Genomic DNA, 22,846 nt, shown 5'->3' on the forward strand with positions numbered 1-22,846 from the left:
ATTAAAGAAAGTGATGAAGATCGTTGCCATAAACATGTGTAACAAATGGCTAGAAAAGACAGGCATAAATAAAAATTATTCATGCTCCATATGAGGAGGTCCAAATCTAGATCAGAGACTGTCTCACGGTGAGACGACCTTCAAATAAAAAGTCCGGCCATAAACTAAAAGTTTTTAGTATTGAGCATATTTAACCCAAGTATAAGGCATGTTGAGACCGTCTCATATAAGAATTTGTGAATCTAGAAAGACACTTTTTGAAAATATAGACTCAGTATGGCTGTACCCTTAAAGAATGAATATGTTTACATGATACTGGTAGTAGTTCGGCTTGCATCAACTTGCTAAGGCCCATTGGGCTAGGTTAATGCTAAAGTCTCACTCCAACATGCATCTCTAACTATGTACTATCTTTCTTAGTTTATAATATACACCTCTTAAACAAGCAGCCCCTATAGCTCAGTGGTAGAGCGTCAGTCTTGTAAACTGAAGGTCTGTAGTTCGATCCTGCATGGGGGCACCTTTTTTTTGTCGATTTCAAAGATCAAACATTATTATTGTTGTAAATTTTCGACTTTAAGGCAGTGGGTCGTTATTGCTGTAGCTATTCATGGCAAAATTTCATTGATTGAAGAACAATGATCGAAGTTTACTTCGGTTACATTTTTTTTATTTCCTCAGAAACCTGAACAGTTTGCTTATCTATTACAATGCAACAAAAGATATACTCCTTATTCGTTCCTTAGAGCAGTTTGCTTATCTGACAAAAAAACTTTCATATAAAATGATGAAAGACAGCAAATTTAAAGGGACGATCAGTAATATATAAAAATACCATACAATGAATAAGCAGAAAATGATAGATGTAAACCTGATAAACCTGCCCCGGCCATTCCATTTATGACTAATCAACTCAATTAAAAATTTAAACTGATCGTACGTCTGAAGTCCCATGATAATGCGGTATATACTTTATCACATCTTTTACATAAGAGCCTTTTGTGCTAGCCATATCAATGATTCTGAAGCATGTATGCGCTCTCTTCATACACGATGCAAAAAATTCACTCAGTTTTAATAAGAGGTTTTTGAGATTCAATCTCGTAACCTTACATCACGTTGACTTTCTAATGAATAATATCATGCTGAAAATTAACTCAATCAAAAACTTAAATAATGGTTTAAGTCTCAGAATATGATATATAACATATAATATACTCTATCAAAATTGTAAAAAAAGAATTGGCGCTGCTCAAAAGAGAACAGTTAACAATGCTTACCATTGTAATATATAAATTCAATTAGAATGTAAAACGTACACAACTTTATCCTTCAACATTATCAAATGAGCACAAGAGTTCCCCAATACGCTTCAATAGGAATAATAAGTTCTTCCTAATGAAGTGCTCGGACGAATTCTTGGATTCATCTTTTTGTCATCAACAATGTTAAATCTTTAATTCCAACTATATAAAGTCGACTATATAATGTGGTAACTTGTATAATCAAATGAGCCCGAGAGTTCCCCCAAACGCTTCAGTAGGACCGAAAAATATTTTGCTCCTAATGAAGTGCTCAGAGGAACTCTTGGGAACATCTGATATTTTTTGTTACTAAATTTATAGTGTACTTGCTGAAGAATGACGCTTATTATGTTAGAATTGCTATTTATAATGTTTTTGGTGTGTAAAATATCCTTCTGATATGAAGATCATACTTCATAGAACCTAGCCTTGTTTTTGAGTTAGATTAGACACACTGATTCACACATAACAGATATCTATTGTATTGTATTGACTATCAAATGGTGAATATCACTATGCCCTTTTCAAAAAGTTGTACAATCATCCTATTTTCATAATTTTTTATTTTAGTCTGTATATCTCATTGATTTTGTATTTTTTAATAATTATTTTACTCTTTTTCTTTTATCTTATATAAAAACTTATTATTATAATTATTTATTTCTATCATTTAATATTTAATTTCTTTTTTTAATATTTTCACTTTAAATTCTTAAATACAATTAATGCATGCTGAGAACAATCAAATAATAATATTTTTAGGAATAAAAGAAGTTGCGTCAATATCAATTGTACTCCAAAGAATGAACCTTTTGCCTTTTTCTTTCACATGCTTTAGTATTAACACATGCCTAAAGTATATTTATGGTAAAACAATATATAAAAGTTGTTATTTCAGTTTAACAAGCAAGCACTATTATGTGATATCAATTTTTGACTTTTGCAATTCTTGATTCTTCTTCTTTGTGGGTGTATAATCAACGATGCCTCTGGAACAATAATATACTATGAAAGTGTTTGACAAACAATTTATAGATGATTGAAATTAATAAGTAATTGATTTATCAATAGATAATTGATTTGATTAGATATTAATGAACATGCTATTGAGAGCAATTTGTTGTAAAGTAGTTGATTCATAATAACTACAAACTGTTTCAACCGTTTATTTTGCAATACTAACATCAGATGATTCGACCACCCAATTATCTTAATCATTGAGTATTGACATGTAAACAATATTATACTACTCTAAATAAATATTATCAAACGAATTTTGTTTAAACATGAAACTAGCTAGATGTGAGATAAATCTAATTCTTCATATAATTACTAGAAAAATATCTTATATGAATTTAATCCACGCTATTTTAAAGTAGACCAACCTAAAAATAGTAATCATTTTTCAACGATTGTACTTAATTGTATTTGTAACTGGAAATACTTACTATTTTTTATATTCAAAAGTTAATTCACACTAAAATACTATTTACCAATGCTTGATAAGACTTTTTCTTATTAATTATTCATTGAATAGTGAGAGTTAGGTATATGAAAATTTTCCACATAATAATTAGTGGGACCAATTTACAAATGTCCAATATCACTACTTTTATTGGTTAGCCAAAATGGTAAAGTTTATTCTATAAAATATTTCAGATTTTCTACACATCAAATATTTAGTTTTATGTTGTTTATGAATATGCTGAACTAGGAACCTTGTTGAGCTTAGTTGAACCTAGCTGCAAGTATGGGCTAGATTAGAGAGCCAATTCTTACATACCTGCAGAACTGACTACTCTGTCACTCAGTGGCCAATATGCCTTTTCTTTCTTTTGTTCATGTGATTTCGGTATCGGGCGGGCCAGACCGTAAATTTATCTTTACATGTAGGCTGTATCAACTTGGCTTGCTATTTTTCTGCGTTATTCATATATTTTAGCACTATTTAATATAAAGGATTATTAATCAAATGACTAACTCGAACAATTGGATTATTTATGTGATATTTTGTTTTGACCATCATACACTGACTTGATTAGAAATCTTGTTTTATGAGTTTTCTATAACTTTTAAGAGTACTTTTAATAACATTGAAATGTGTCTCCTAATAATTGGGTTGTTTACCTCTTTATATGATTTTGGTGAAGGACTAGTTCTATGTTTTTGTTCCTATTCTATTAAAAGTTGACAACATAATACTGATTGCAGAAACTTCAACAATAATGTTAGAGCATTAACCTAAAAAGATTAAATTTTGTACGAGTTATTATACTAATTGCTTATAATGTCACAAACCCAAATTACTACCATGAAGGAATAACGATGCGCCGACAATCAAGTATATTCGAAAGTTGAAAATTGTGAATGTTAACTCGATTCATGCTCTAGTATGGATTGTATTTTAAAAATAGTGTTTTGTTTTTTGTATATGTAAAATACATTTTTCGACTTTTTGAATTTACTATACTAAAACAAGAGTTTGTTTTTTAAAAAAAAATTTGACATTATAGGTTATAATTTGACCTATTATATTGCCATGCATGAAGCATTTTATATCATTGTTGACATATTTATTTTGGATAAATCAAATAAGAATTTTTTTTATTTGTTACACTTTTGATTCTCAATTATTGGTTGATTGACTTTTTGCTACAACATTATACAATTGCAAGTAGCGAAGCATCTGACAAAAATAGATATGATCAGATAACATTATTTATCTGTCTACTATTTCATTAATAAAGAAACTACTTTTCTGATTTGAATTCGTTGTCTTGTTTAATTGATATACACAAGTTGGTCTGTGGTAACATTTATAGTAGGATTTTTCCATATGCTAAAATAATGATAATTAAAATAAATGTATAATTTAAATGCAGAAAGTTTATTATATTAGATACTAAAGTTTGATAGATGGAAAATTTACTAAATTAATAAAATGTTAAAATTAATTATTTGAGATGAGTAGAATAAATACATATATACTAGATACATTCTCGTGTAAAACACGAATGCTATAAATATTTACTGATATGAATAATGATATTGTTTTATAAAATTAATTCATTTACAACATACTCTTAATTATTAAATCTTTGTATTTGTTATGATATTATCATTATCAAAGTGAATGAATAATTTATTATACATCAGTTTTAAAACATGTACTATAGTAATTATTGATAATTAAGAAAAATAAATTTTAAAAGTCTTCAACCAAAATAGATAGGAGAGAGAATTTAGTTGAAAAAAATAGTCAAATTAATTTGTTTATTTATTATGTGATAATAATTTATTATCAAGTTAAAATAAAAATTTACATGTATATATTTTTTTTGGTTTATATAAGGAAATATAGCATTTCAATAGATTATCACATATAGTTATAGTCCGTCAACAATATTACAGTTTTAAGGAGTTAATTGTTTAATTGTTTTCTTAAATATCAAAAGTTTTCCCGCCAATGATAAAAAAAGATGGGAAAATTTATAACGACAGTGTGACACGTGTTTTAAGTTGTTTTTTCATTAGTATATTTTATTGATTACAATTAATTTAGAACACAAATTGTTGCATATGACATGGTTTAACTATAAAACCACCTCATATATGAATTAAATAGTTCAGGTCATACAAATTATTAGAATATTAACTCATTATTTTATTGCGGCTTCACTTAGAGAGTTGGAATTCTTACAAGAATAGATGTAAAAAAAGTATAATATTGAAAGTCGACAAATCCGACCACAAAATAGTTTGCGTTTTTTACTTGCTAAATCTTCGAAGACATAGGTTTGGAAACTTTATGACACTTACTAAAAACGGAAAATAGTATAAGAAATTGCTAAATTTTTAGGTTTCATTCCAAAAGTTAACCAATAAATAAATCCCTAAATAATTATAAATTAAGCAAATAATAAGTCAAATTGACAATTTGTATAAATTCGTAAATATGTTATACACTCTATTTCACATTTCACCCTTTACATGAGAGCCGTTTGAAGTAAAAATATAGATACAATACAAACCCTTTTATACCCTAAGCCTATATAAGAGATGGATGAAATCTAAAGAATTTGTAACTTGTTGTTATGTTGCTTTTGACACCATTAAAAAATCAATGCAACAAAAAACGTAGCATCATCTTCACTTGGTGGGTTGTTTTGATGAGCTTGCCTGGATGTTAAATCGAGCTGGATTGAGCTAAATTTATTATAAATATCAACATATATATTATCAGAAAAACACGAGGCACACACTTCATAAGCCAAGGTTATATCTCATTCCAAAACGATATGACAACGGAAAGAAGGGCTCCAATAACTAATAAAGTGTGCACATCATCTTTGATCTGTCGATGTGGGATGAACCATCCAACACTGAAACACATACAATCAAATGAGCCTGAGAGTTCCCCCAAACGCTTCAGTAGGATAGACAAAATTAAAGTCCTTTCTATTGAAGTGTTCGGAGGAATTCTGGGGAACACCTGATGAATTTTGTTGCTATTTATTATTTGATGAATTAATGATCCAGATTTATACGTGTTGGTTGCTTGGTGCTTCTATTTATAGTAACTTATGGGTTAGAACCTAGACCTGTTTCTGGGTTAGGTTCGACTTCCTTTACACGCAGAACAACAGATCTCTATAATATTCTCTTCTTTTGCTTTATTTTTTCACTATATAAAGAATTGTAACTTGTATGATACTCCTTTGTCTTTAAGAAATTACCATAGTTTTATATTAAATAAAAATTAAAAATAGTAAAATACTATTAAATAAAAATTAAAATGTGTAGATAAAAAATTTAAAATTAGCAAAAATTAAAATAAAATTTAAAGAGAGTAAAACAGATGGTTTAAATAAAATGTGATAATTTACTCTAATAAATCATCATAAAAAAAAGTTGGTCATCAGCTATTTGGTGGCGAAAGTCAGTCATGATCCCCAATAAAAATTGTAAAATGTAATTTTTTGTTTATTCATTTTGCATTATTTTAAAAAATATTATGAGAATATATTTTTTAATTAATGTAAAATAAATGGAACGAAAAATTAATATTAGATGGTTTCATTGTCAATATGAGATAGGTGTTTAAATATATCTCAAGCTATTGGGACTTTCCATGCATCAACATACTACTCTGTTTAGCCAACAGTATTCCAACAAGCTTAAGCATTTTGCACATGGTGGTCATGGGTCATCACTAGGTGTTTAATGGGTCGGATAAGGACCTAGAAAATATGAATCAATTCGGATAACGACCTTTAAAATTTAATAAGGACTTTTTTTGAGCAGGGCTTGAAAAGGCCGACCCAGCCCAGCCCAGACTGTTTTCATATACATTTTATTATTATCCACATCGATCAATTTATAATAATTAAATTATTGGTATGATAATTAAATTATAGAAATGTTAATAATCTCCAATGGCATTGTCATTATAATAATTATAATAGAGCTCTTTTTTATTTATAAAGGCCCATTTTCTGCCCTTTTATAGGCTCGCTCTAATTTAATTGTAGTAGAGTCTATTTTTAGAAAGGTACATTTTCAACTCGGCCTTCACAAAGCCTTTATAAAAATGGGCCGGATAAAAAAGCTGCAAATGAAATAGAACCAACGAATTACTTTATATCATATTCAACAAAAGTCATATATACCCTAATTAATTAAGTACATGCTAAAAGGCAACTTAAACTTATTATTATAGTAGTTACTAAGCTAAGGTTTCCTCAAAAGTTTTAGTTAATTAACTAAATTATAAATGACTATAATACATCATGGATCTAAACATCTTAGCAGTATTATGCAATCAAAAGACATGAGAAAGCTTTATAGTATATTGAAATGATAGGTTGATGTAGTAGTTGACGGTTTTTACTTCTACTATTTAAATGTAGATTTGATTTTCAACATACACACAAAAATTATAATTTTAATTTTCTCGGAAAGAAAATCATAATTTTGAAGAAGCTAGTGAAATTAATATTTTATGGCTGTAAAAAATTGGGACGGTGTAATGAACTACAATTCAATTTATTTATTGTAAATTTGTTTATATTTTAATTTATTTATTATAATTTATATTGCTTAGCGAGGAAGGTGTGGTCACCGGGGGACGAGAATTATGGTCGCCTGGGATGTTGCCATTTTTAACGATGACATAGGCAAAGACTTTTTAGCATTGAAAAAGATAAAAGCAAGTCAAAAATTCATCGTCAGACAGACGCTAAATCTATTTAGGGTCTAATTAGTGATGCCTTTTATCGTTGCTATTTTAGTGTTTATTTGTAGTGTGAAACAAAATGACTTGTGATTCTTGTTAATTTTCTCATTAAAGAAAAGCAAAACATATGTATAAAAATGAACCTGGCCAATTTCTTGGGGAAGATCATTGAACGAACGCACCTGACATGGAACATATAATTTTAGGCAATTTTAGAATTTTGCAAAGATTTTGGAGAAGTATATATGAAGTTTAGCATATGTTATTGTACTTCAACTAATTAAAAGGTGAAACACGATTCCTTATCTATATCTCAAACAATCCCTAGATTTTGGAATACAATGCAACAATTATAGGTTTAATTAACTTATACTTGGTTTTATATGAGTTTTCTAAACTTAATTGTATAAATGTATTTTTATTAATCATTATTATTTGACTTAATTCTAACATAATTCATGTACTATCGAGTAAGTCTTATAAATATGGACTTAGTCCACGTTCTTAACATTTTTTCATTTTCTACTTAAATTATTTAATTCAACTCTTTTAAATGGAGATGTGCACATTATTTTTCGTGTGGACTAAGTCTTTAAATAGTTACCACTTACCACCACTTTGTTGCTATATCGTGATTTTCATTCATTTTTATTGATAATTTGTCGCTAAAAATAAAGGTGAAATGAAAATAGTTAATTTTCGTTTAGGTCACTCTTCCTTCTCTCTTTTTCTACTCCGATGTCTTACCTTTTGAGTATTTTTGAAGACACTTTCATTAAATATTAATGCATTTTCTTGTATAAATATCTTGATATTGAGAATGTTTAGTGATAAAATAGCGACGAATTAATGACAAATGGCAATAAAATTATAAAAAAAAAAAGTTATAAAATACATAAAAGCAGCTTCTAAATTAATTTTTGGGCTAAAATAAGAATTTCTTTATCAACTTAACAAAATTTTGATAATTAAAAAGTGTTTTTCTCAACTAAACACCCCTATGGCTATATCATGAAAACATGTTTCGGCATGAGCTAGGTGGCTCGAAAACAATTGACATGAAACATTTTTGAAAATTTGAGTAGATGATCTCGTATATTATGTGGAGTATTTCGCTTATTATTTACCTTATTTTCACTAATTATAAATTCACTAGCCCTACGTATTCTAAATTAGCTACGAATTTCATTTTATTCGCATAATTTAATTTGCAATATTTTAAGCCGAGAGTCTCTTAATTGGTTGCGATTTCCTATTTAATGTTATGATTTCCTATTCAATGTTATGTATATTATTTAACATCCCTTTCCGGTGAAACTCTGATCATAAATTCTAAAAGTGAGATATATTAAATATTACGATAATGACGATCTAGTTTATTCTATATCTCCTTCAATGAAATTGCCTCACCACATACATTAATTCTCATTACACATTTTTATATCTCTTTGAATATCCAATCATACAACCTAAATTTATTATCTTACGTATTCAACAATAACCTAAGTATCTCTTATATTTTTACCAAACTCCTTGGTAGAAAGTTCAAGGTAACAAATGAGTACTTTACTAAACAACTTGACCATACAAAGCTTAGTTTCATTAATTAGGGTTAAAACAAGGCAAAGTCTTCTCATGCTTGAGTGAGAAAAGTGAAGTTTAGAAAAACAAGAACAAGAGAAATTACTAAAAGTTAAGATAGTAATACTCCCTATATTCTTAAATGAATTGTCCGTGCCCTTAATTTGCAAACTTTTTATTTTAATGTATTATTTCCACTATTTCCTTCAATTTTTTAATTATCTACACAATTTTTTTTTTCTCACTTTTAATTAATTGTACCAACACAATTCAATAGTTCCTTCTGATTTCTTAATATTTGTGCTAAGTAGTATATATATTAATGTTACAATCTCTTCGAGACAGATGAATTAATATGTGGAATTCATATGAGCCACACATCGTCTTTTCAGGTAAACCCTGATTCCCATTTAACATATCCTATAATGGTGACCAGATTCATGTCCCAAGTTGGTTTGTTTTGTCAAATGATTTATACTTTTACTATAAATTGGTGGGTTGTTTATGCATCAAATGTAAAATTAGAGTTTAATAGATAAAATTAATTATAGTATCACATGTTTCCTAGAGTTCCCTCCAAACACTTCTTAAGGGTATTATGAGCTCTTTGTAGATAAAAATAATTTGCCCTAATTACTGAAGTGTTTGGGGGAACTCTTGTATTCATTTGATTAATTCTGGATTGTCAACATATATACTTCCATAGGAAATTTAATGTGTTTACTATCAGATAAGATGTTTATTTCGATGCCATTATTTTGCTGTTTGTTGTTCAATCTAGTTCTTGGGGGTATATTGTTTGAGTGCTTTCCTCTTACCCTCTTCCTCGAGAAATACGGGTATGGAATGTTTGCTACCTCTTCCTCCCGAACTTTGTGGGATGTTGGGCTGGTGACTATGACCATGACCATGACCATGTTCTATCTAATATCCGAAGAGCATGGTCTTATGTTGTTCATATCAAGCAAGGGAATTGAGGCTCAGGTTTGCCGGCCAAGGCCATAGCTCTGGTCAATTGTGTAGCATATAAAAAAAATAATAATAATCGAATTGCTTCAGCACTCATCAAAGAGGTATGAATATTTAACGCATTCTGTGTACTAATATCCTAAATTCGTCCTTGAGTTCAGGTACTTAATCAGTATTTTTCCTTTCATTAAGACCTCCAATCTCATTTATTTTTCGCATGGTTTATTGTATATTTTTTAAAAAATTATGATATTGCTTCATCTTCTTTGTTTTTCCAAAAACTTTCTTTGAGGAAGGACTAAGCAAAGAGAAGGTAAAGTTTAATTAGACTTAATCAAGCCCTAATATGAGTATTATTCTTTGTGGTAGGACTAAGCAAACAGAAGGTAAAGTTTTTTATTTTGCAATTTTTTTAATTTTTTTTTAATTTCATACAAATCTCCTTTACATTCAAAAAAAATGTTTAATTTACTTTTAGTACATGATATAGTAACCTTTTAGAGCCTGTTTTGTTGACACTGATTAGTAAAGGAATTTAAAATTTTTAGAAAATGTCAAAATGAATTGTGTTTATAAGTTAGCAATTAACATAGGAATTTCAAATTTCAAAGGAAGTTCATTCCTACAACTTGTAGGAATTTAATCACCTTAATACCTTTGGTAATTACAAATTTTTGTGTTAATTTAAAACTCACAAAGTCAATAATTAAACAATATTGTTTAATTTCTAAGAAATAAATAAGAAAATTAAATTCTCATGTATTATACATTCTCAGGGAATTTTAATTCCATTGACAACCAAATGAATCTTTGACTTAATAAGGGTGCGTGCTTATATATTATACGTTTATAAATAATAAATATTTCACAAATTTCGTTAATGATACGGTTTCATTGTAAGATTATTTTTATTGGGTTAACTTATATACATAGTCTACAAAAATTATCATTTTTAATTTTAAAATGATCAATTAGAGAAATTGACTAATTATATATTTAAATACGTCTTATTATGAGATAGTCTCATACAATGATACAAGATCAACTTTAAAATATTTTTAATTGTCCTATTTTGTTGATTCACAAGGATTCACTAACCGACTTCTAATTAAAGCTATTAAAAATGAAGTCATTATGAATTTAATAAGGCAAAAGCTAAAAAAACGCCTTTATGACTTTCGTTCATGAAAAAAATATTATATTAAGAAATAAAAAAAAATCATAATATTTAATTTTTTGAATTGAAATTATTATACTCCCTCCCTTTTATTTTACTTGTCACATTTACTTTTTGTCACTATTCACTAATTACTTTTAATTTGTATTTTATTCTTAATCTATAAGTTAAAATATATTCAAGTGAGATCTTCTTTCATTTGTCTCAATACAAGGATTATTAATATTAAATTTTCATAATTTTTAATTATACATAGTTAGAGATATTAAGAGTTAAAATGTTACCTCGACAAGTATGGAAAAGTAAATAGAATAAATAAAATGAAAAAAAGGAATATATTTTAAAATGCAATTTATTTATAAATCTTAAATTTATTAATCTTTTAGGTACTCCTAAGTCCTAATAACCCCTAATGCTATGCTTATATGATATAAATTTTAAATATTTTCTAATTTACTATATAAAATTAGTTTATTGTTAGTGCATATATGATACAAACTTTTAAATATTTTTTAATTTCCTATTTAAAATTAATTTATATTTTTATCAACAAATGCTACGTATTAAGAATTCCTTAACGAGATCTTTTTATTATAATTATTTATTTTTTAAGCCCTTATTAGTTATGTTAGTTCCTAGCTAGTTGTAAATCTTATAGAAAATGTCATACTCTCTCCTCCTTTTGAATTTTCTTTATTAAATGCTGAAGAGTATGGTTGATCCTGATACTAAATGAAATGAGGTTGATGTTGAAAAAATAATCTATTTGTAATTTTAAATTTAAAAATTAGGGAGAAGTTGACTAACTTATAAGTTTAATGAGTTACTCTTGCTACCAATTAATTTTAAGGTAGATTTTCATCGGACTTATATATGCAATGAATTCTCCTCTTGTGAGGATCTTACTATGTACAAGCTCAATAACAAATTTATCGATTGATCTTACTATGGTACCCGTAACAGCCCGAGTCTTAATCACCTTTAATAAAATACTTATTCTGACATAACGGAAGACTTTTGACTAATTACTCGGGTTATTTCAACTTTAGACCAAAGGTCTAAGCAAACCAATCAGAGTTTTATAAACTTCAATAAATTAAATAATTTTATGAAAATTTACACAAGCCTTTTTCAAATAAGTTACAAATAAATTTCTCAAATACCATTATTGTTTACAATGAAAATAAAAAACGTAATTCATCTCGAGAGAGAAGTTTCAACCATCGTTTGCTGCGTATCCAACTAACACCTGCAATACTCGTAAATGCACTATCCCTCAAGGGACAGTTATTTAGAGTGACAACAAAAACTGTATAGTATCAGCAACCACGGCTGAGTAGTACACCAAACAATGAAACCTTTATAATCACCCAAAAGGGACTCCCCATAAGTCAGAACAGACGGTGGGAAACAGGTCAACTACTAAGTAGAGTATAGAAACTTGCCAGCAATTATACAAGTATAAAAATATGTGCATTGCAATAAGTAATATGCAAAAATAAGTGCATCACATTAAATAATATGCAAGGTGTTTTATGTAATATAGGAGATTTATTTTTATGTTAAATTTATATATTAACTTCTAGTCCTTCTGCTTGAGCGTTAGGGCGTGAAATCCAAAAATTTATTAAATGAATGCAACAAATATGATCTTTGTTTGATATATGTAAGGGCCTGTTAGGGTGAGGTAACCAAAACCCCTAACTTAGTGGGAGTCGTCACTCCTCCAGTACAATGTTGCTCGAACCACAGGTCAGGTTGAATAACCTTACTGTATTCGCCGTATTTTACGTGCCGGAAAACACGTCCCACGTATTTTACATGCCGGAAGCATGGTTCGGCATTTCCTTACTATCAAGCCTTTTTATTATCATGTTACTGTTTTCAGATAAACACAACAATAGCTCATACAATGTAAACAAAATTATAACAATTTATATATAGATCCATAAGTCAATTCCAACTTAATTCTAAGGTTTACACAACCCTTACAACTATAACAACTTGTTTGATAAGTTTAACCCATTTTAGCAAAGTCATTTTTTACCTTTAGGAATCTATGAACACATGAATAAGATTCTACAAAACTTTTTGAAGAAATTCCAATAAAATATTAATCTAGACATCTGTGCGTTAATAGAGACTGGTCATATGCCTCATTCTGAACTCGAACAAAGAAGATATGGCCAAAACATTAATTGACTGAAAACTGAAAACTATCTTGTCGTGGGCTGCGATTTTGGCACATTTGAACAACATCAACATCCTAAATTCGAATCAATATTCACACACATTCAAACCATCACAAAACTCAATCTAAATTGAATAAAAAACACCAAAATCCCAATCATAATTCAAGCTTAGACTTACAATGAAACTCCATCATATACTTGATATACTTTTACTTAAATAATTTTGATCAAACATTGCAATCAAAATTACAACATTATGATATAACTTTATTAAAGCTCCCATTTGGATTTTATATCAAGTTATACCACACCTTTTAACTACTTTAAAGAGGATTATTGGTTAGAGTTCTACCTTAAATAGCAATTCCAAGAAAAGTTTTGAGAAGAAACCATAAGTATGTACTTGAAATTGACCATGGGTGACTTTCTCTTCAACTTGATTTACTCCTGACCCGAATAAACTCAAACCTCCACTTTAATCAATGCATTAAACACAATAAAAAGCTTAGATGAGTCCAAAAACCAGATTAGAACAATACCCACTTGAATTTCATACCTCTTGATCCCAAATTACAAATTCCGTAATGATTTTAGGACACCTTGTTACTAAAACAAGCATAACTCACTCATAAGAAAACCAAATGGGACGATTCAAGTGGCTACGCGATCGTGACTCAAAGATCTACGAGCCATATGAAGACATCAAAACCCATAAACAATTAGAACTGTTCCAAATATTTCAAAACAGAAGGTTCAGTTTCTGAACTGAAATTTCAGAACATAAATATTCTAAATTTGAGCTTAACTTGATGCTAATCAAATTATCAATTAAGCCCCAATTTAATATCATAATTAAATTACCAAAATAAATCTAATTGATACTCAAATTACCCACTTTCAACAAAAATTAATCACCACACCACTTTGATTTACAAAGCTTATCTTGATACTTGATTACTCAAATGAACCCAAGTAATACTAACTATCTAATTTGACACTTGAATCAATTACCCAACTTAATACTAGTTACAAATTAACCAAATAACCAATTAAATCAACTAACAAAAATCCCAATTTAAATGAACCATAACCTTAACTTTTCAACTCGGATTTCATGACATTCTGTTAGTATTTTGGGCGTAATTTTTTTATATGAACTGAAAAATAGGTGATTTAAGTGTCTACGCGTTCACAACTCGAAGCTCTACAACCGTTATTTCTACTGTGAAACCCTAAAAATGATCAGAACATGCTCGAAAATGCCAGCAAACAGCGAAGACAGAACTTGTTAAATGACTAACAAGAGAAGAAGAATGAAGAAGAGAGCTAAGTTCGGAGAAGGTATGAGCTCTTATGTATTTATCAGTTTTGCTTCTAATGATCTTTGTTATAAGAAAATATCAAATGCCACATGACATATGTGGTGTCAAAGCAAGGAAGCAGGAAGTGATTTGTATCATGTAAATGCCATATATCCAAAATAACACTTTTACAAAATACGTTTGACTTAATAAATATCATAGGTAAATAAAATAGTCCTATAAATTTTACTTTATTCATGAGTCACTTTAGATTAAAAAAAAAAATCTTTCAATACGAGTCAAAATAAATAATAAGACAAATTATTATCTCTAAATAATATTACTGGGATTAATTTAACTCGAATCCCAGTTTAACTTGATTAGTTTTATAATTAAGTTGTACTAAAATAATGGCTGTTTCATTCTCCCTAATTTAAAATAATTTTATTCCCGAAATTATAATGTACATCATAATAAACTTCAAACACTCTTCAACTTAATTAGTACTATAATTAAACTGTATTAAAATAATGACTATTACAGTACCTTTTAGTGAGCTTTTGATCACTAACCTATAATATGGAACCCCAATGCATGACATGAATATTTGGAGCTTTTTGAATCGGTAATTTACAGTGCCCCAATTAATTTGGTTTCCTAGACCTCGAAACGTACACTTGATCACTAACCTTTAATTTGGTATTACTAACTAGGGCTAATGGGTCAGAATAAGGGTTGAATTGGGCTTAAGTAATTATGGTCTTGATTGGATAAGGGTCCTTTAGATTTAATATGGATTTTAAATGGGCCGGACTTTGAAAGTCTGATCCAGCCCAATCCAGCCCATTTTTATCACCAAAAATTATTTATATATCAATTTATAATAATTAAATTGAAAAAATATCATAATTTCCATTGACATTGTCATTTATAAAATTTAAATCATCCATTAATTATACTATTTACAACGGCCCATTTACGACCCTTATTGAGCCTTTTATAGCCCGTTTTTGGCTTGATCCTTACAAAGCCCTTCAAAAAACAGATCCGATAAGGGCTTAAAATGGGGGCATTACCCATTGACCACCCTTAGTAATAACGCTATCAATGTAAGATATATACCCATATTTGTATGTCATTACCAATCAACAACAAAGTTTAATTTTGCCCAAACAATTTCATCTCATAAGTGAACCTGGTTAGGAATTTGGCCTTTGTTAAGGAAGAATGAAATACATGTGGTAAGGACTAAGGACTACAAGTAAAGATGAATAGCTAGTCTCTTGAGAGACCGTCTCTTTGAAAGACGTCTTTTATTCCCAACTCATTAAAACTTAATGCTTTTATCGTATTTTTAATGTCTACTTATATTATTTTTAATGCCCACTTATCATATCCTTATTACCTATTTACAATATCTTAAATGTTTACTTATATTATTTTTAATGACTACTTACAATATTTCAAAAAATATATAATGGGTTGGCCCAATTAAAAATGGTCCCTCAAAGAGACCGTCTCTCACAAGAATTTGTGAAAGATGAATTCATCTTGCAAATTACTTTTTCTTTATTATCTCATATCTCTTATTTTCTTTCATCATCATCATAACCGATGTATTCCACTTATAGAACTATGATTAGGATTTAAAGAGAAATAAAATATGGTAAATCATACCCTAAAAGTATACTAATTACTATATACACATTTCCTTGAGTTTTCTTCATATTCAATTTAGTTGAAGAGAAAAAATAAACTTGTAAAATATATTTGGAGAGAGTAATTAGATATTTAATGCATTTCAAGAAGTATAACTTTATTTAATATTTGTACAAGAACAAAGATTATGAATAAAATACTATACATCACTTTATACCAAATCCTGATAGAAAATGTTAACTTTTACTAATACGGATAGTGTGCGTTAAAACACTGTAGGTATTACATTGCATTGATTTCAATTAATTACAATTAATTAGAACTGGTATGAGTATATATGAAATACTCCACAATTGATGGATAATAAGTGAATATGTGTAAAAAATATTACTCCCTCCGATCTTATGAATTAGTCCTATTTTCTTTTTTGGCAAAACCTTTGAATTAGTCCCATTTCTATTTTTGGCAATCCTTTTTTACTTAAATACCCTTAGTTCACACACGTAATTACGATTTTACCCCCGTTAACCCTACTAACCTAAAATAATTAACACTCTAACCTCACCTTAATCATTCCCTCCCTTTTATAACCTCACCTACTCTGAATCCCTTCCCATCCCTCCCTCTCTCTCCCTCTCTCTCATCTTCATCCTCAACCTGTGTTCGTGTTCTTCACTGATCTTCATCTTCATCCCCAAGAATACCTTGGTTTACGGTTTATTATCTTCATCTTCATTTTTTTTCCACCATCTTCGTCTTCTTTGAAACCCTAATGCTTTTAGGGATTTTGTAAATCTGGGTTTTTTCTCATCTTTTCTGGGTTTTTTCGAACATGGCCTCACCAACGTCTTGTCTTTCTTGTTTGTCTTCGTCCCAAGAAAGTGATCCTACGATTGGATCTCCTAACCCGTGGTTCGATTTCTACAATCGCCTACCTACGACTTCTGATGAAACGGATCCTAACTGGGGAAGAAGTATAACTTATGAAGATGAAGAAATACAGGGAATGTTTGATTTACAACTGGATCTTCAAGATCTATACATTGAGAACTTGTTCCCTTCCTCAGATGAAGAATCGTTGGATGATGTTGATTTGGTTTCTGATTTTGATTGGATTTCTCTATGAGGCTCTATTTCATCTTGAGTTAGATAAAATGTTTGTTGTGTCCTTGTAATGTAAAACAACTTTTCATCAATGTGGACTACATTTTTCATTTCATTAAATGTGAAATTCTTTGTTTGCTCATCTAAAATGCAACTACTAAGACAAAAAATTAACCTGTCGAGTTTATTTTTGTCTGTAAGTAACGATTTGATTGCGTTGGTGTGCTTTCGAAAGTACCTCTTTTTTTTCCATCTGCATACTGTGCTGTAGCTAACTTCCATGGCCTTTGAATGTGATCTTAAGGTTGTCTTCTTCGCTTTTTCAATTGATTTGAATTTGTTTTCATCAAAGGCGATTGGAGCTTTACCGTTGGTCAATGACTTCATATTGTTGACATTAATTGGAACTTTGTTTTTTTTTTGATCACGCATCTGTCTCCATATCCTTCCGATTGTCCTCCTATGCAAATCATACTTCTTCGCAATTTCATTGATGAACCCGTGTTGTAGCTTCCCATTACTGTTTGCTGACGTTAAAAGGTCATGCATTATTTGAGTCTTAGTAAAATTATCTACATCTTTTTTTTTCCCATTGTATATACTGTGTTGAAGTTGGTGGAAATTAAATGAAGTGTTTGATATCTTCACTTAATGCTGTCTTATATACTGAATTGCATCTGTGTGGGCGCAATTTTTTTTCATTTTTGGCGCCATTGACATTAATTTTTTGGTTTCCCTTTATTGTGTTACTAATTGTCAACTCATTTGATCCATCTGTCTCCATTTTCCCTTTGCTGTATTTATCTTCTAATTGTCAACTCAATTGTTTTCCCTTTATCAGCTTATTTTTGTTACAGTATCATTTGATCAGCTGTATTTTTCTCATTGATGGCTTCCTTTCAAAATGAAACATTTTGATTTTTTTTAGTTATTTAATTAATTTTCAACACTAAATGCATACCGTGTTTGTGTTTTTATAAATCTGAAGTCAACGAAAGATTTAATATCCGCATGCGCATGTGGCGAGAGGGTTGCTCGTTTTCAATTGCCGTTCAAAAAACGTTGAAGAAATCAAGGAAGTATTGAAGACTTAGCTTATTTTATGAATTTGACGGTTTTTGTAATTTATTTGATGTAATTTTCTGTAATTTAAATTAACTAGTTTAATGGTTGTTTAATTATAAAAAATTCGAAAATGTATTAATTTCAATTATTAAAGCTCAAACAATGTCAAACCCAATTTTCCCTCCAAAATTCATTCCATGTACTTTATTAATCAAAAAGAGGAAATCATTAACAATTAATCCACTTACTTAAAAATACCCAACTACCACCTTTTACATGGACCCCACACAACCCTTAATATCCGTGCCCAAGCTATATGGGACTATATCAAAAGATCGGAGGAAGTATTTATTATGGATATTGGCCGTCTGGCCGGGTATGTTGTACCCATTCTGCTATCAGCTCGTCTCTTTGAGAAATGTATCTTAAATTCAACTCATTAAATATTAATGTCTACTTACCGTATTTCTAATGCCTAGTTACATTATCCTTAGTGTTTACTTACCGTAACCTTAATGCCTACTTTTAATATCTTAAATGTCTACTTACATCATTTTCAATGTACACTTACAATATTTTAAAAAATATATAATGAGTCGACCCAATTAGAGATAGTCTCTCAAAGAAACCGTCTCTCACAAGAATTTGTGTTCTGCTATATACTCACTAGCTGCTCCATCCATTCAAAATATGCTACTTTACAATTTACATTAAATTAAAGAATTGCATCTTATCTCTGTTGAAGTATGTAATATTGTGCGTTTTAAAATTAAATATTTTTATTAAACTACTTTCTCCGTTTTTTAAATCTTGCACTATTGTTGACTTTAATATTATTCATCAAACAAATTGATTTTCATATTAACGTTAATCTATAAGTTAAAACATAATCATATAAAATTTTGTTTAAGTTGTCTCGATTTAAAATTAATTATATATTAGTTTTCATAATTATTTGATATTTATAATTAGAAATATTAACGAGCTTAAAGTAAATAATTTAATAAATTTAAATGAACAAAAGGAAAAATAACTATTACGGTCCGTTTAGTAGATGGTAATAAACAGTGACAATGGGAATGAAAAATTAGCGTAATTTTGATTGAAAAATCTTAGTACCTTGATGATCATGCTTCTCCAACTTCAATCATCTTATTTTCTTCATAAAATTCATTCCAATGCATTACCATTGGAGATATAGGATCATCTCCATTACTTTTATACCCTATACTAAGATTTTGATACCTATTTTAAACTAAAAAAAATTTCAAAATTCTCCCTATATTGCTCCATCAACTAATTCTACCATTAGATAATGTAATGGACTCTCCATTATATTTTAAGTAATGGAGAGGATTCTAACTTTATTAGGAGAGGTGGTATTAGGTGGTAATGAAAATTTGTAAACAAAAAAACTTTTTTGTGATCAAAGTTTCATTACCATATGGAAATAATATAGAACTTTTTGATAAAATTTTACACTATAAATCATTTTCATTACCATTATTTAATAACAATAATATGGTAACAAATGACTACTAGAATGACTTATTAAAATTTACATCATAAGACCGATTGACATAGCTGCTTTGACATATAGTAGTTGATTGACTCTGCCGCCAAGAATTGGTATAATAATATTATGTTTCAATCGTTTTGCTATATATATATATATATATATTGTTGTGATGTAAGGGCTTGAAGATGAAAATATAGTAACGATTCGAACTAAGCGAGTACTCCTTGATAAAATGGACACAATTTTCTTTAAAAACTGGAGAAATATAATTATTAAAAAGAAACAGAAAATAATATATATGTGTAGCACAAACAAGAGTTCCCTCCAGGCTCCAAACACTTCAGCAGGGAAAAGCTTTCCATTATAGGGGGGGTTTAGATGGGAAGTTGAATCCCAATTGAAGTATTGGGGAACTCAAGAGGGTACTTCACCTTATTCTTTGTCTATACCAACTTTATGATTCTCATTCTCAACCCCTTATTTATAACATCTAACAATATATCATTAAGCTTTTTTTATTTTCAACTTTCAACTAACTACATTAGTGTCCTTGTCATACACAATATAATAATAATTACTTCTTTCTGATAAGAAATTTATTAAAACTTCATAAATTAAACCGATCACTCAATGTATTATTGTTTTTAATTGTCTTTAAATTTAAAAATTCATTCAATATGAATAATACTTAACTCATTTAAATCAGTAATATATTTAATAAAGTATAAATATAATAATATAATAACAACAATAAAAACAATAATAATAATAATAATAATAATAATAATGGTCTTATCATCATATTTTAAATAGAAAAAGTTCACAATAAAGTGACTGCGTAAATATTTTTTTAAAAAATAATGCCCACTATCTTTTGTCATATATATATATATATATATATATATATATATATATATATATATATATATATATATATATATATATATATATATATATATATAATATACCAGTAACAATAATACGATGTATTTAGCCGAGATTCAAGCAATGTACAGTTTCACAAACTGTATTAGTCAGTAATATGACCTTTTTGAGAAGCTGATGAACTAGCCAAATTAATTAATTATTAAGGATACTATAATAAAGCTACTTAACTTAACTGCCTTATGTACGTAAACAATTATATGCCATAATAATATATTCAATACGTCATTAATATTGACTTTAAAATTTAAATGATGGTGAATACTCCCTCTCTCTACTCCAAAAGAATGGCTAAAAATATATATTAAGTGTTTTAAAAATACAAATTAGTGAATATAAATCCTTCATCTCTACTTATTTTGATATCCTCTTAACATTGTGAGAAATGGATCTAAATCACTCAAGTTGATAAATTTTAGGAAGCGATCGGTAATATTGTTCCTAAAAAGAATTTACGATATTATTATTAACTTTAAAAATAACAATTATTTCTAATCACCTAATTTTTTTTTACGGATATATATAAGATCATAAGAATAATCTCTTATGAGTAAAAAGGTGGTTATCTTCTTCCCCTGATTAATTTGTTAAGAAAATTTGGTTTATTATTACAGCTGGCCATGAGACGGGTCCATATAATAACCAATTTCTTCAATTGATTACTTTAAGATCACAAGTAATCATTTTAAGGTTATAAGTAATCATTCTAAGACTATAAAAAGTAATTATGTTAAAATTATAGGTGATAACTTTAACGTTATAAATGCTCATTTTAAAACAAAAAATGTATATTGGATCAGCTTAATAGAGATGGTCTCACCAGTGAGATCATCTCGTTTAAGAATTAGTGTTATTATTATTGGTTATGCTATGTAAATTGGTCTATTATTGTTTATGTTTATGGTATGTCATATGTTAGAGATTATCATTTGATTGATTTTAAATCAGATGTTTCATGTTAGGTTAAAATTAAATTGTGTGTTCACGTTTATTTTTATATGATTACAAATAAATTTAGTTTTAAAGTCAGATTCTATTACAAAATTGTGTATATTTTGGAAAGTCGAATCTGTTTTAAACATCTCTACCACACACAAAATTTAAGGAAATGTCCTTACAACAAAATTAACTTTTCGCGACATAGAATTTAACGATATTAAAAAATATCACTGGTTTATATTTTTAGAGTAATAATTATTGTTATTTTAAAATTCACTATAAAGTAATTTATTACACTTTCTTTGGTTTTTAATAACACATGTAATTATTACTATAGTCTTTAATAATATTTATGAAAAATATCACCAGATATTATATCACAAAAAATTTTAATATAATTTAAATTAAATATCACTAAAAATATATTATATCACAAAAAATTTTAATATAATGTAAAAAAGAAAAAAAATAAAATATTAACTTAACTATAGAAACTCAAATAATACATGTTACTTTGATTGATCAATCATATGCTCTTTATAATATGAATATATATAAATTAGTTGAACATAAAAAAATGTGAAAAGATGAAATATTAGCTGGTCTAATTTTTAAAGACTTATTTTTTATTTTTATGATAGAGATTTGATTTATGTTTTCACACTTATAGGTCGACTCTGTCTTACTTATAAGAAATTATCCTCGTCCTGAAAATTTAAATAAAATTGTGGAAAGTATGCATTTGATTCTTGTATTGATGGAATATAATGTTCATGAGAATAACAGGAAGAAATTATTTAGCATTATAATCACCAATTTTTACCGATTAATCAAGCCACATAAGAGACTAGATTCA

At 28.4% G+C, this 22,846-nt stretch overlaps 1 non-coding gene across 1 annotated transcript; it reads left to right on the top strand.

Moving 5' to 3' along the window:
• The first annotated feature begins 448 nt into the window (after positions 1–448).
• On the top strand, positions 449–520 carry TRNAT-UGU (transfer RNA threonine (anticodon UGU)). Its single transcript has one exon. It is a non-coding gene; the product is annotated as a tRNA-Thr (tRNA).
• Positions 521–22,846: the final 22,326 nt, after the last annotated feature.

Source organism: Amaranthus tricolor, chromosome 8 (genome assembly GCF_026212465.1).
Source record: "Amaranthus tricolor cultivar Red isolate AtriRed21 chromosome 8, ASM2621246v1, whole genome shotgun sequence".
Taxonomy (NCBI): Eukaryota; Viridiplantae; Streptophyta; class Magnoliopsida; order Caryophyllales; family Amaranthaceae; genus Amaranthus; species Amaranthus tricolor.